The 13530-nt window shown below is 44.8% G+C and overlaps 1 protein-coding gene across 2 annotated transcripts in view; it reads left to right on the forward strand.

Annotated features, from left to right (window-relative positions):
* LOC127417132 (neuronal migration protein doublecortin-like) overlaps positions 1-13530 on the forward strand; it is a 104343-nt gene that overhangs the window by 85012 nt on the left and 5801 nt on the right. The gene's annotated exons all lie outside the window — the stretch shown is intronic.

The following is a 13530-nucleotide window of genomic DNA, read 5'->3' on the forward strand; positions in this document are numbered from 1 at the left end:
ATTACTGTGTGCACCTTTAAGCAATGTAGCATGATATAAGCCAAGCTTTTAAAAGTGAACAAGCATTTCAAGGTGTTTTTAATATACTTAGTTTTGTACTGTACCACATGACACATGCAAGCCTACCACAGGTAAGCTTAATGCATGCTGTGAAGTCTATTAGACAATATCACCTTGTTTAAATGGCAAAATAAGCAAGATCCAGAGCTGCACATGCAGACCTGAACACTTGGTGCACAAAACACGGTAACAATCAACAGATAATAATAATAATAATAATAATAATAATAATAATAATAATAAAAAATTTTTTTATCATGAACAGGTAATTTTAAGTAGGAAATGTACTTCAGACTTGTAAATTAACTTGCAAACTCTGAAACAATGCAAACTCAATTATTCAAGCCCGGTGCATGCTGGGAACACCAGCTTCGAAACGTTAAGTAAAATTTAATTATTTCATTTACCTGTGAAATTTACTCAAATTGAGGCTAGAGCATTAATGTACATGTTTGAATTGAGTACAAATGTAGATTTTACTTAATATTTTCAAGTTCACTTTTAAACTAACTTTTTTAATGTAGAAAGTACTTTTTCTGCTATATTTACTTCACTACAAAATCATTTTTTCTCAGTGTTGTAAAACATTTAAGAAAAAGTAGTTTGTTTGGTTTAAACTGCTAAAAAAATGTATAGCTTCTGTTAAAAATGAAGAGAAAACTGTAAATAATAATAGTTCTCTCTCTCTCTCTCTCTCTCTCTCGCTCTCTCTCTCAAAAAAAAAAAAAAAAGTAGTTTACTTAATTTAAGCTTAATTATTTACTATTCTTACTAGTTTTAATTCAGTTACCATTACTCTCTAAACCCTCTCTAAAAAAAGTTGTCATCAATAAAAATATTTAAATGGTCCAAATTAAACAGTACTTGAAATGTCACATTTTGGAATCATAGCTCAAATATATACGTTCTTTAAACATTGGCTTGAGTACTACTAACTAAAAAAATATCAAGTACAAAATTGTGGATGTGTGGAATACCCATAGGACCTTTTGCTTGAATAAATTATGTATGTTTGGTCAAAATAAGAGAATTATTTAGAAATAAATTATTGTTATTAAAAAGTGAATATAGATTTCATTCTTATGATTATTGTGGTTGTTTTGTTGTAGCTGGTTGATAACATTTTGATAGTGATTTGTGTGAAGTCACCATTAGAGAATCCTATGTGCCATATGGCTAACCGAGATTCCAGTCATAATTTCCCTTATACTGTAAAAGACATGCTATATGTAACGTATTTGTGTGTTCTTGTTTCATGTTTAGATTCATGTTCATGTTTTCAGGTCTTTTATTGTAAATTAGTTCACTTCCTTGTCTAGTCATGTGATATCCTATTTTCCTCATGTTCATGTGCCTTGTTCTCATTGGTTTATTGCCTTTTTAACTTGTTATCAGTCTTTTCATTGGTTCATGTTTTAGTAGTCTTGTTATCTTGTTATTCGTCAAGTCTTGTCATTGGTTGTCTTTGTCATGTGTTACTCTTGTCCAGGTATTTATAACCTTAATGTTCTTTAGCCATTTGTCAAGTATTGTAGTTGTAGCATTGTATTGTTTGCCATATAGCTAAGACAAGGTATTGTCTAGTTTATGTTCTGCTTTATGCTCCTGTTCATATTTATGTTAATGTGTCACGTCTTGGAGGAATTTTATGTTTGGATGCCACTTTGTAAATGAAGACTGCACTTGGGTTCTGCACACTTTCATCACTGTCTTTAGTCTATCTCTTGTTCCTGCTTCTGCCTGCCTGAACGTTACAGAATACTCGACTGCAGTTATGAACCCATCAGTCAAACTCTTGCATCCACATCAAGGGGCTCGTCCCCTTGAGGATTATGTGTCTGATTTTTGTGGACTTTGTTACCTTGTGAATTTGAATGATGTTGCCCTCAAAGATTTATTTCGTTGTGGTTTAAATGAGTCTCTGTGTTCCCTGATGCCTGGGGGCAAAATTCCTTGGACTCTGGAACAATACATCGACTGTGCCTCAGTGGTCCACTGTTTACTGTGGAAGTGGCTGACGAGAAAATCAACACTTCTACAGCCTCGGCCGTCCCCGAGCCAGCGCCTGAAGCACCAGCCATGGCTGTTCCCATAGCAGTGATTATGGCTGTCCAGAGGAGGAGAAGCGCCGCTGTCAGCGCTCACGGCCACAGAGGCCGTCGACGAGCCTGTCTTGTTCCCCGTGGCCGTCGACCAGTCTGTTGCTCCGTGCAGTGGCCAGAAACCAGCTACTAGTCTGTTCAGTTTGTTCAGTGCCCAGCAGCCACCCATTTCCAGTATGACCCCTGTCCAGTGGCCGCCGCCCAGTCTGTTCAATTCCCAGCGGTCACCGTCCAGTCCCAAGTGGCCACCGCCCTCCCTGATCTCCTACTGTTCCCAGCAGCTGCCATTCAGTCCCAAGTGGCTGCTGCCTTGCCTGGTCTCCTACAATTCCCAGCGTATACTGCTCAGTCTGCCCAACTTGCCGTGGCTTCCCACCAGTCTGTCCAGCTCGCTGCAGCAGCCGGTGCTCCATCTGACCAGGCTATACTCAAACCACTCCCTAGTCCCTGTTGGTTCCCTGGGCCTGCTTCCTGGTCTGTCCCTAGCCCCTCACTGGATCTGTCCCGTCTCCCTAGCCATCTGCCCTGTCGGGATTGGTTCTCTGGCCACCCACCAGATCTGTCCTGGCCCTTTCCTTAGGCCATCTCCCAGGCCACCGGACCCCGCTCCCTTCCTGGAGCCACTTCCCTGGCCACCGACTCCATCCTGGTCCACACGAGTCTCTGGGCCCTTCGCCTGCTCTGTCATTGCCTTCTGTAGTCATGCCTGGTCTGCCATGGTTCCGCTGGATCCCTGGCAGTGCCACCTAGTTGCCCCCTACCTAGTCCCTCATGAACTGTTTTGTTTATTGTTGGGCGTCGGGGTGGGGGTGTGTATGTAATGTATTTGTGTTCTTGTTTCATGTTTAGATTTAGGTTCATGTTTTCAGGTCTTATTGTGAAATCACAATACTTCACTTGTCTAGTCATGTGATCCCGTTTCCCTCATGTTCATGTGTCTTGTTCTCATTGGTTTGTTGTCTTGTTATCGGTCTATTCTTTTCATTGGTTCATGTTTTAGTGGTCTTAAGCCTTGTCATTGGTTGGCTTTGTCATGGTATTTATAACCTAATGTTCTAGTCCTTTTGTCAAGTATTGTAGGTGTAACATTTGTGCTGTTGTTTGTCAAGGTATAGTCTAGTTTATGTTCTGCTTAATGTTCATGTTGAAGTTAATGTTTCATGTCTAGACAATGAGAGGAATATCACATTTGGATGCCACTTTATAAATAAAGACTGCACTTGAGTTCTGCACATCAGTTTCATCGTAGACTTGAGACAATCCCTTGTTTCTGCTCCTATCTGCCCAAATGTTACACTATAACTAAATCTAAATTAAAAACAATGATACTTATCACAGCTTAGTTAAGTTCAGTTAACTTTACTTAAAACAATTGTTTTACTTGAACCAATTAAGTATGTTTATTAAACAAGCATGTAAACTGATTGCCTTAAATCTAAGTAAGGTCGGTTTATTCAACATTTTCTGGCTTTCACATGTTAACTGAACGTGTTCATAGTTAATGTGATGAATTACACCTGTTACCTTCTGGGATGCCTGTGTAATTAAAGGGGAACTGACTTCATACCTGTAGTTTTTATAGATCTGCACACTCAAAAGTACCTTGGTTGGTTCAAAGTATTTGCAAAAATGACTGAATTTTTAAGATCATTTGTGTGCAGATGCCACTTGGCGTGATGGTTTGTCTTTTTCAATGTTGAAATATATAATACAGCATTATACTGTATAATATTAGGTGTGTGAGTGTGTCTAGCTCACAATTGCTCTACAACACTCACTGCACTCTCAAAAAAAAAAAAGTCTTCAATGGTTTTTTGCAGCACTTTACTTTAGGTTCAGCAAAGAATTCTCTTCAAATTAAGAACCTTTTTTTTTTACAATTGGTTATGTTCATTATGGGTTGTTCAGATCAGTGTTTCTGGTTCTTTAAAGCACCAGTGCATTGATAGTTTTCCAAAGAACTAGAAAAAACATTATTTGAGGAACTTTAAAAGGTTCTCCAGTGTCTTCAGGTTGCAGAACACTTTTAGTTCAGAAACTAACCATTTCACCTACTGTATTTTGAAGAGTCTGCTGAGTATCAACATAGTAAGGCTAACCTAGAATACAAATTACTAATTACTATACAGCCAACCGTGCAATTAATTAGGACATGAAAGGCTGAGCTCAGCACTTTTAGAGAAGTTTTGTAATATATCTCTTGAGCAAGACTTTTTGCAGCTCATCCAACAGTGCTTGGTTCCTCTTCTGAGACTGTTTTTTCTGTTGTTGTTGTTGATTCTCTTCATTAGCTGAAATGATTTTTAGTCCTGGCATCTGGTCCTTAGGTTTTTGTATTGCTTAAATAAAAGCTCTGTTTTTATTGTACAAACAGCCTTTAGTGCCCACGATGCACTCTGACCAGCACACCATATTACACCACTCTCACATGTAAACACAGCTCGGGTGTATCATAGCAACCTGCTCAATTCAAAGAGAGATGTGTAAATGAGTTCCAGCAAACACACACATACACGAAGCTAGCTAGACGACAGCTGACAACATGATTATACATAGGCATTAAACCGCCATTTACACACCACTGGAGGAGAAACTAGTTTGAGACACTGTCTAACCCCATAATATGTCTTTTCTTTCCCTCACTCTGTCTGTGGTTTTTCCTTGATACCCCTCTTTCACATTTGCACTTTTGTATTATCTATGAAATAGTAGGTAATATGCAGTATTAGTCCTCAATCTGAGGTGCCATTTATGCTTGAGAATCTCAGCCTGGTCCCTGCCTCCATAATATTCTTATTATTGATCAAAAAATTTGTTTTTAAATGTAAACTATTACCCCTACTTCTAAATATGTAGTTACAGCATTGCAAATAGTGCCAACATTTATGTGTAACTAAATGTGCTGGGTAGTAACAAATTACTTGTAATTTGGATTACGTGATCTGGATTTAAAAAATCAAGTACTTGTAATTGGATTACATTATGTTTCATAAATGTTATCAAATTACAGTTACTTTTATGGATTACATGATTAAATTCTTAATTTGATACAAGGATGGCAGAAAAAGCACCTGTCATAAATTAAGGCCACACCTTCTCATGAATAATTGTGAGGCGGTATAATCCTACAACTCTACATCATCTCTAGATACATTCTTTCATTATTGATTTTAAAGCCGCATAGTTAAAAATTCAATCATATTTCTAAATCCCAAATAACAGCAATTAAAAATACAAGCATATTATCATTGTCTCCTATATTGGGTAATATGTGTTGGTTCTGAATGACCATTTAAGAACCTTTTTTCCCTATCTGTCACTCACTCGACGTTGTGTCGATGTAGTGACACTAGGGGTCACTCTTGGGAGCCCAAGACACCTCTGGTCTTTGATAATAGGCCAATGAAAATTGGCGAGTGGTATTTGCATGCCACTCCCCCGGACATACGGGTATAAAAGGAGCTGGTATGCAACCACTCATTCAGATTTTCTCTTCTGAGCCGAACGGTCATGCTCACTGAGCTGAATTCCCACAACTGTTCATTCACCTGATGGCGCATTTCAACGGCTTCTCCCTCCTCTGCACTGGTGTACTGCAGAAATAAGAGTATATTTCTCTAAAAGAGTATATTTCTCTAAAAGAGCGGCACACATGGAACGTCTTTTTAAAGATGCCTTTCCTTTGTGTGTCATTCCTGGTTGCGCTCATTATCTCTCGCCTTCTGATGGTCATGATCACTGTCTTTCGTGTCTGGGCACTGCTCACGCGGAGAAAGCGTTCATGGATGGTCATGTACTCATTGCGAGGACATGTCCATGGCAACGATGCGGTCGCGGCTCGCCTTCGTAAGAAAGCAAGCCACCCCAGAGTGCTACCCGCCTCGGTCCTTTTACCCACGGGTATGAGGCCAATGCGGCTAGCACTGGGGGCGATTTGGGGACCCCAATGGGACTGCCTCCGCTGGGTATCCCCCCGCGGACCTCCCATTCCCCAGCACGCTCGTCTGCCCCAATCGGGCTTCCAGATGAGTCCGCCGGCTTGTCTCGCGGCGAGTTCGACCTCTTATTCAGAGCCCGCGAAAGTGATGAGCTCTCGAGCGCAGCATCGGAGAGTGGGCTCGTCCAGTCGGACGCGGAAGCCTCAGCTGGGCTCCTCCTTTCGGGGAAGATTGCCCAGTCACAGGCTGACGTGGAGATGATGACATGCTTTCCCGGGCAGCCGCGAGCGTCGGCTAGAGTGGAACCCTCCGCTCTTCCTTGAACCCTCATGGCTCAATGATTGGTTCCTGGGTTCGCGGTGCCATTCAAAGCCATGCCCCACCCCCGTTCCTTTCTTCCCGGAAGTGCATGAAGAGCTGACAAGGTCATGGGAGGCACTTTTTTACTGCCCGGTCCCGATCTTTTCAGCTTCCCTGCCCTCACTACCCTCAATGGTGGGGCGGCCAAGGGCTATTCGGCAATCCCCCGGTGGATAAAGGCGCTTGCGGTGCACCTATGCCCGCAGAGCACTGCCACCTGGCACGGGTGCCCAAAGCCCCCGTCCAAGACCTGTAGGTTTATATCGTCTCTGACGGCCAAGGCCTATGGTGCCTCTGCCCTGCACGCCATGGCTCTCCTGCAAGTCCGCTAAAGGAACTCTCCAAGGCGCTAAAGGAACTGCACGAGGGTTATTCCACCCTGGGATTGATGCAGGAACTGTGCTCGGCGACCGGCCTCGCTCTCCGAGCGACGGAGGTCACGGTGTGGTCTCTCGGGCAGACTATGTCCATATTAGTGGTCCAGGAGCACCACCTTTGGCTCAACCTGGTCGAGATGGGCGAGGCCGACAGGACACGGTTCCTTGCTGCCCCCATCTCCCAGGCTGGCCTATTCGGCAACACCATCAAGGACTTTGCCCAGCAGTTCTCGATGGTGGAGTATTAGACAGAGGCTATCCGGCATATCCTGCCCAAGCGCGGCTCAAGATCCCGCACCCCGTCTGCTCGTCACCAAGGGCATCCCCCTGCGGTGACTCCACCGGCTCTGCCGCAGCCCGCCCCTTCGGCCCGGCCCCGGCGTGGAGCCCAATACAGGAAGCAGATGCCACCCGTCTCACGGCTGCCCAGAACCCGTGAAAGGCTTCAAAGCGCCCTTGAGACGGGCGACCCAGGGATGACGAAACCCGCTGCTCTGGAGCTGGTAAGCAGACCTCTCCATCTTTTTGTTACCTTTGCATTTAATTGCGCTGCATGCCCAAGTGGCTGCAGTACTCAAGAGTTCAGCAAGAGCGGTTTCCTTGTTCCCTGGGTCACATATCCGGTGTGCACGGCCGTCATCACGACCACCGTCCACCACTCTATTTGGCAGGTTTGGCGCTCCAGCGGCGGTCTCCCACCCCTGAGCGCCCAGCTGTGGCACAAATCTGCCCCCGATGTGACAGTGACAGTCACGAGGACAGGCCTCTTCCTTCCCCGTCCCAGGCTGTTCTGGGGGTGGTCACCAGGAGCCAGGTAAGTGCTTCGATGGATCTAGACACAGCACAGTTACAACATGGTGTGGCACCTCGAGCTCCGCCCCGCCACGAGGCCCCACCTGCCGGTATGTCCGACGACGTTGTCCCTTTGGTCCACCTTACGCGGAACTTAGACACGTGGCTTGCGCTTTCCAATCCGTCGTGATGGCTGGTCCGGACCGTCCGACTCGGCTACGCGATTCAGTTCGCCAGGCGTCCGCCCAGGTTCAGTGGTGTCCACTTCACCTTGGTGAAGGACAAAAACACTGCTACCTTGTGCGCGGAGATCGCTACCCTCCTACGGAAGGGCGCGATAGAACCTGTCCCTCCGGCCGAGATGAAGAAGGGGTTTTACAGCCCCTACTTCATCGTACCAAAAAAAGGCGGTGGGTTGCGGCCAATCTTGGACTTGCGAGTACTGAACTGGGCTTTACAAAGACTCTCGTTCAAGATGCGGAAGCAAAAACGCATTCTGGCGAGCGTCCGGCATCAAGATTGGTTCGCGGTGGTAGACCTGAAGGACGCGTACTTCCACGTCTTGATCCTTCCTTGACACAGACCCTTCCTGCGGTTTGCATTCGAGGGTCAGGCATATCAGTACAAGGTCCTCCCTTTCGGCCTGTCCCCATCTCCTTGCATCTTCACGAAGGTCGCAGAGGCAGACCTTGCCCCGCTAAGGGAGGTGGGCATTCGCATTCTCAACTATCTCGATAACTGCCTAATCTTAGCTCACTCTCGGGACATGTTGTGCGCACACAGGGACTTGGTGCTCTCACACCTCAGCCGACTAGGGCTTCTGGTCAACTGGGAAAAGTCCTCCCAGTTCAGAGCATCTCTTTTCTCAGTTTGGAGTTGGACTCAGTCTCTTTGACAGTGCGCCTCATGAACGACCACGCCCAGTAGGTGTTGGCCTGTTTGAAGGCGTTCAAACAGAAAACAGCGGTTCCACTGAAACTTTTTCAGAGGCTCCTGGGGCATATGGCATCCTCAGCGGTGGCCACCCCGCTCGGGTTGATGCATATGAGACCGCTTCAGCACTGGCTTCAGACTGGAGTCCCGAGATGGGCATGACGCCACGGGATCATCACGTCGGTCTGTCACCGTCTTTTCAGCCCTTGGACTGACCTCTCGTTTCTACGGGCAGGTGTTCCCCTAGAACTGGTCTCCAGGTGCGTCATGGTCACAATGGACGCCTCCAAAACAGGCTGGGGCACTGTTTGCAACGGGCACGCAGCCGCTGGCTTGTGACGGGCCCGCGACTGCATTGGCACATCAACTGCCTCGAGTTGTTGGCAATTCTGCTCGCCCTGCGGTGGTAGACACGATCACTCAGGCTAGGGCCCCCTCTACGAGCCCCTGTATGCCTTTAAGTAGCGTCTGTTCACTAAGTGGTGTTCTTCCCAACAGGAAGACCCCCAGAGATGCGCAGTCAGATCTGTGCTTTCCTTCCTGCAGGAGAGGTTGGAAGGGAGGCTGACCCCTTCCACCTAGAAGGTGTACATTGCTGCCATAGTAGCACACCACGACACAGTCGACGGTAAGTCCTTAGGGAAGCACGACCTGATCATCAGGTTCCTAAGAGGCACCAGGAGGCTGAGTCCCCCCAGACCGCGCCTCGTTCCCTCATCGGACCTCTCTGTAGTTCTTCAGGGTCTACAGAGAGCCCCCTTTGAGCCTTTGCAGTCATCTGAGCTTAAGGCACTCTCCTTGAAGACTGCCCTCCTGACTGTGCTCACTTCCATCAAGAGGGTAGTAGACCTGTAACAGTTCTCTGTCAGCGAAACGTGCCTGGAGTTCAGTCCGGGTTACTCTCACGTGATCCTGAGACCCCGACTGGGCTATGGACCCAAGGTTCCCATGACCCCTTTTAGGGACCAGGTGGTGAACCTGCAAGCGCTGCCCCAGGAGGAGGCAGACCCAGCCCTGTTGTTGCTGTGTCTGGTGCGTGCTTTACGCATCTATTTGGATTGCATTCAGAGCTTTAGGATCTCTGAGCAGCTCTTTGTCTGCTTTGGTGCACAGCGGAAAGGAAGCGCTGTCTCCAAGCAGAGGATCGCCCACTGGCTCATTGACGCCATAACTATGGCGAATCACACCCAGGACATGCCGCCCCTGGTAGGGCTACGAGCCCATTCTACCAGGGGTGTAGCGGCCTCCCTGGCCCTGGCCAGGGGTGTCTCTCTAACAGACATTTGCAGAGCAGCAGGCTGGGCAACACCCAACACCTTTGCAAGGTTCTACAACCTCCGGGTGGAACCAGTTTCATCCCAGGTAGTGGCATGCAATACAAGCGGATAAGCCCAGGATAGCCGGCCGGGTGTATCACTTGAACATAGCGCCTTCCACCTCCTTTTGAGCTGAAGACATGTGCCATTAATTCCCAGTAGTGTTCACAAGCTTTGTTCCCTGGTTGACTTCCTCCGAGCCCTGTGGCAGTCGAGTTTTCGGAGAGACTCGCTGCCGGCCCAGTACACGTGTTAATTAAGAGTCCTGTTCTGCGATGTATATCTCCCGCTAATTCGTTTCCCTGTTGGCAAACTGTGTCTTCCTTGGGCAGAGCCCCTCTGCCATAGTCTCCATGTTTGTAGTAACTCCTCCCCCATTGGGTAAGATCTACCTTGAAGACTCTCCACATGGTTGGAAAGACCATGTGACATGTTTTTCCACTTAAATATCCCCCCCTCTCTTTGGGCGAGGTGTGGTCTCCGCGGTGTCTTCCTCTTGGGAGGGACACCCCCCGACTAGACCTGGCGGCCCAGTCGGATAATCCCCCTTCTTTTTCAGGGAGTGGAAAAAGAGAAGGGGAAGAGAGGCCACGACTGGGTTAGCCTGTCTCTATCTTTTGGGTAGTCAACTTGTCCCCAAAGGGCCATTCGACACTCATAACTATGTTGGGGGAGGTTACGTGTCGACCTGGTGTGCTGGCTATGAGGCACACAGTAGTCTGCCCACCACACACCGCCAGTTCACGTAACACAGTTCAGCCAGTTGTGCTGTTTCGTATAGGGACCCCTAGTGTCACTACATCGACACAACTTCGAGTGAGTGACAGATAGGGAACGTCATGGTTACTTGTGTAACCTCCGTTCCCTGATGGAGGGAACGAGACGTTGTGTCCCTCCTGTCACAACGCTGAACTACCCGCTGAAATGGCCGGACCTTATATCGGCTCCTCAGCATAAAACCTAAATGAGTGGTTGCATACCAGCTCCTTTTATACCCGTATGTCCGGGGTAGTGGCATGCAAATACCACTCCCCAATTTTCATTGGCCTTTTATCAAAGACCAGAGGTGTCTCGGGCTCCCAAGAGTGACCCCTAGTGTCACTACATCGACACAATGTCTTGTTCCCTCCATCAGGGAACGGAGGTTACACAAGTAACCATTACGTTTTACTCAGCAAATGGCAAAAAGCAAGTTTCTGTTTGATTTTATATTTGCTAATGTTTAATGAAATTAGTGTTAATTGGTAAATTATTGATTACATTTTCATCAAAATATGCAATGAGTAATCCAAAAGTACACTGAAAAAAAATCACTAGTAAGATTTACTTAGTTTATTTGGAAGTTTTTGCACTCAGTTTTTCGAAGTAAATTTTAATGGTATAAAATTAAGTAAAATCTACTTGACTTCATGACATAATATTGATTAAAGTGAGTAAATTTAACTTGAACATTTCAGTTAATACAGAAGCTTTTACTTACAAATCTGATGTAAATGTTACTTTAACAAACCTAGTAAAATTTAAACATTTTATATGAACATTTCACATTTTGAACTTTCTTTATAAACACACATTTAATCATGTACCACGACATACAGAAGCCTTCCACAGAGAAGCTTAATCCATGCTATGTAGTCTATTAGACGACATCACCTTGCATTACTAATGATAGAAACATGCAGACCAAAACAACTGGTGCACAAAACACAATGACCGCAACAATCAACAGATATTTTTTTTGATCATGAATGGTTAATTTTGAGTAGAAAATTAATTCAGACTTCACAAAATAATAAGTTACAAAACATACTGTAACAACAAAATCAACAAAAAAAAACTGTTTAAATAAACTTGCAAACAGTGAAACCATGCAAGCTTATTAATTATTCAAACCTGGTGCATGCTGGGAACAGGTTTTATTTATTTAATTGTTTTAACCCCATCACAGTAAGTTTGGAATTAACATACTTGTAATTTCAATACATAACTGAGGCTACGTCCACATTACACATGCGGATACATTTGAAAATGGCATTTTCGTTTTCGATACACTCTCCTTCCACAAGCATTTTCAAAAAGTTTCTCATCCACACTCAAACGAATGAAAACTCTTAAATCCCTTTAATGCACATGCGAAAAATCACATTCCATTTACGGTCTGAAACGCAATTGTCCTCGTGTTCTGTCACCAGACAGCAATTCCAAGTAATCTTCTCATCGCCTTTGAATCAGAATCAGAATCAGCTTTATTGCCAAGTATGATTACACATACAAGGAATTTGTCTTGGTGACAGAAGCTTCCAGTGCACAAACAGTACAGCAACAAGATAGAGATAATAATAATAATAAAATAGAATAAAAATAAAGTGAATAGAAAATATAAGTATATATAGAAACACACAATAAGACTATATATATATATATATATATATATATATATATATATATATATATATATATATATATATATATATATATATATATATAGACGTATGTACAATATACAAATACAAATCTGTTATATACAGATGCCATGGAACGTATGGCAGAAGAGGTATGGTATGTTGGATAAATGTAAATAGACTAAGCTGTGTATTGCACATCATTATTGCTCAGTGGAGCAGTTTTAACAGTTCATGAGATGGATAGCCTGAGGGGAAAAAAACGTTCTAGTGCCTGACGGTTCTGGTGCTCAGTGCTCTGTTGCGCCGGCTAGAAGGCAACAGTTCAAAATGGTAGTGGGCTGGGTGAGTGGGGTACAGAGTGATCTTTCCAGCCCTTTTTCTCACTCTGGAAGTGTACAGTTCTTGAAGGGAGGGCAAGGGGCAACCAATAATCCTCTCAGCAGTCCAATCTGTAATTTGTAGTCTTCTGATGTCCGATTTCGTAGCTGCACCAAACCAGACAGTTACTGAATTGACTGCTGAGTAGAACTGTATCAGCAGCGCATGTGGCAGGTTGAACTTCCTCAGCTGGCGAAGGAAGTACAACCTCTGCTGGGCCTTTTTTACAACGGAGTCAATGTGGGTCTCCCACTTCAGGTCCTGTGAGATGGTAGTGCTCAGGAACCTGAATGACTCAACTGTTGCCACAGTGCTATTCAGAATGGTGAGCGGGGTCAGTATTGGGGTGTTCCTCCTAAAGTCCACAATCATCTCCACTCTTTTGAGCATGTTCAGCTCCAGGTTGTTTTGACTGCACCAGTGAGCCAGCCGTTCAACCTCCTTTGAAGGATTTAATGTGAAGATTGTACAACTTAACATTTATCTTTAACAATGCTATCAAAGTTAATATCAGGCACAACAACACTGCTACAACATGGGCCACATCTTGATTGATTTGGTTTGAATGGATCACATGACTGCATCAAATGACAACAAATACGTTTTCAGATATTTCTGTTTTCCCTGTCCACACTACAACACAAAGAACAAAAGCCCTTCAAAAACGGCATCTCAGTGTGTCGATGGAAGGCATGAAAATGTATTAGTGTGGATGTGGCCTGGAGAAATTCTGGTAATATCACTCAGATTCGATGTGACTTGTAATTACTGACACATTATAATAAAAAAGAATACAGTTATATAGGTCCTATATTAATAGCCTATGGCATTTATCTTTCAAAACATGTTTTGTGCCATGCCTGTTATTA

The sequence above is a fragment of the Myxocyprinus asiaticus genome, chromosome 3 (assembly GCF_019703515.2).
Source record: "Myxocyprinus asiaticus isolate MX2 ecotype Aquarium Trade chromosome 3, UBuf_Myxa_2, whole genome shotgun sequence".
NCBI classification, from domain to species: domain Eukaryota; kingdom Metazoa; phylum Chordata; class Actinopteri; order Cypriniformes; family Catostomidae; genus Myxocyprinus; species Myxocyprinus asiaticus.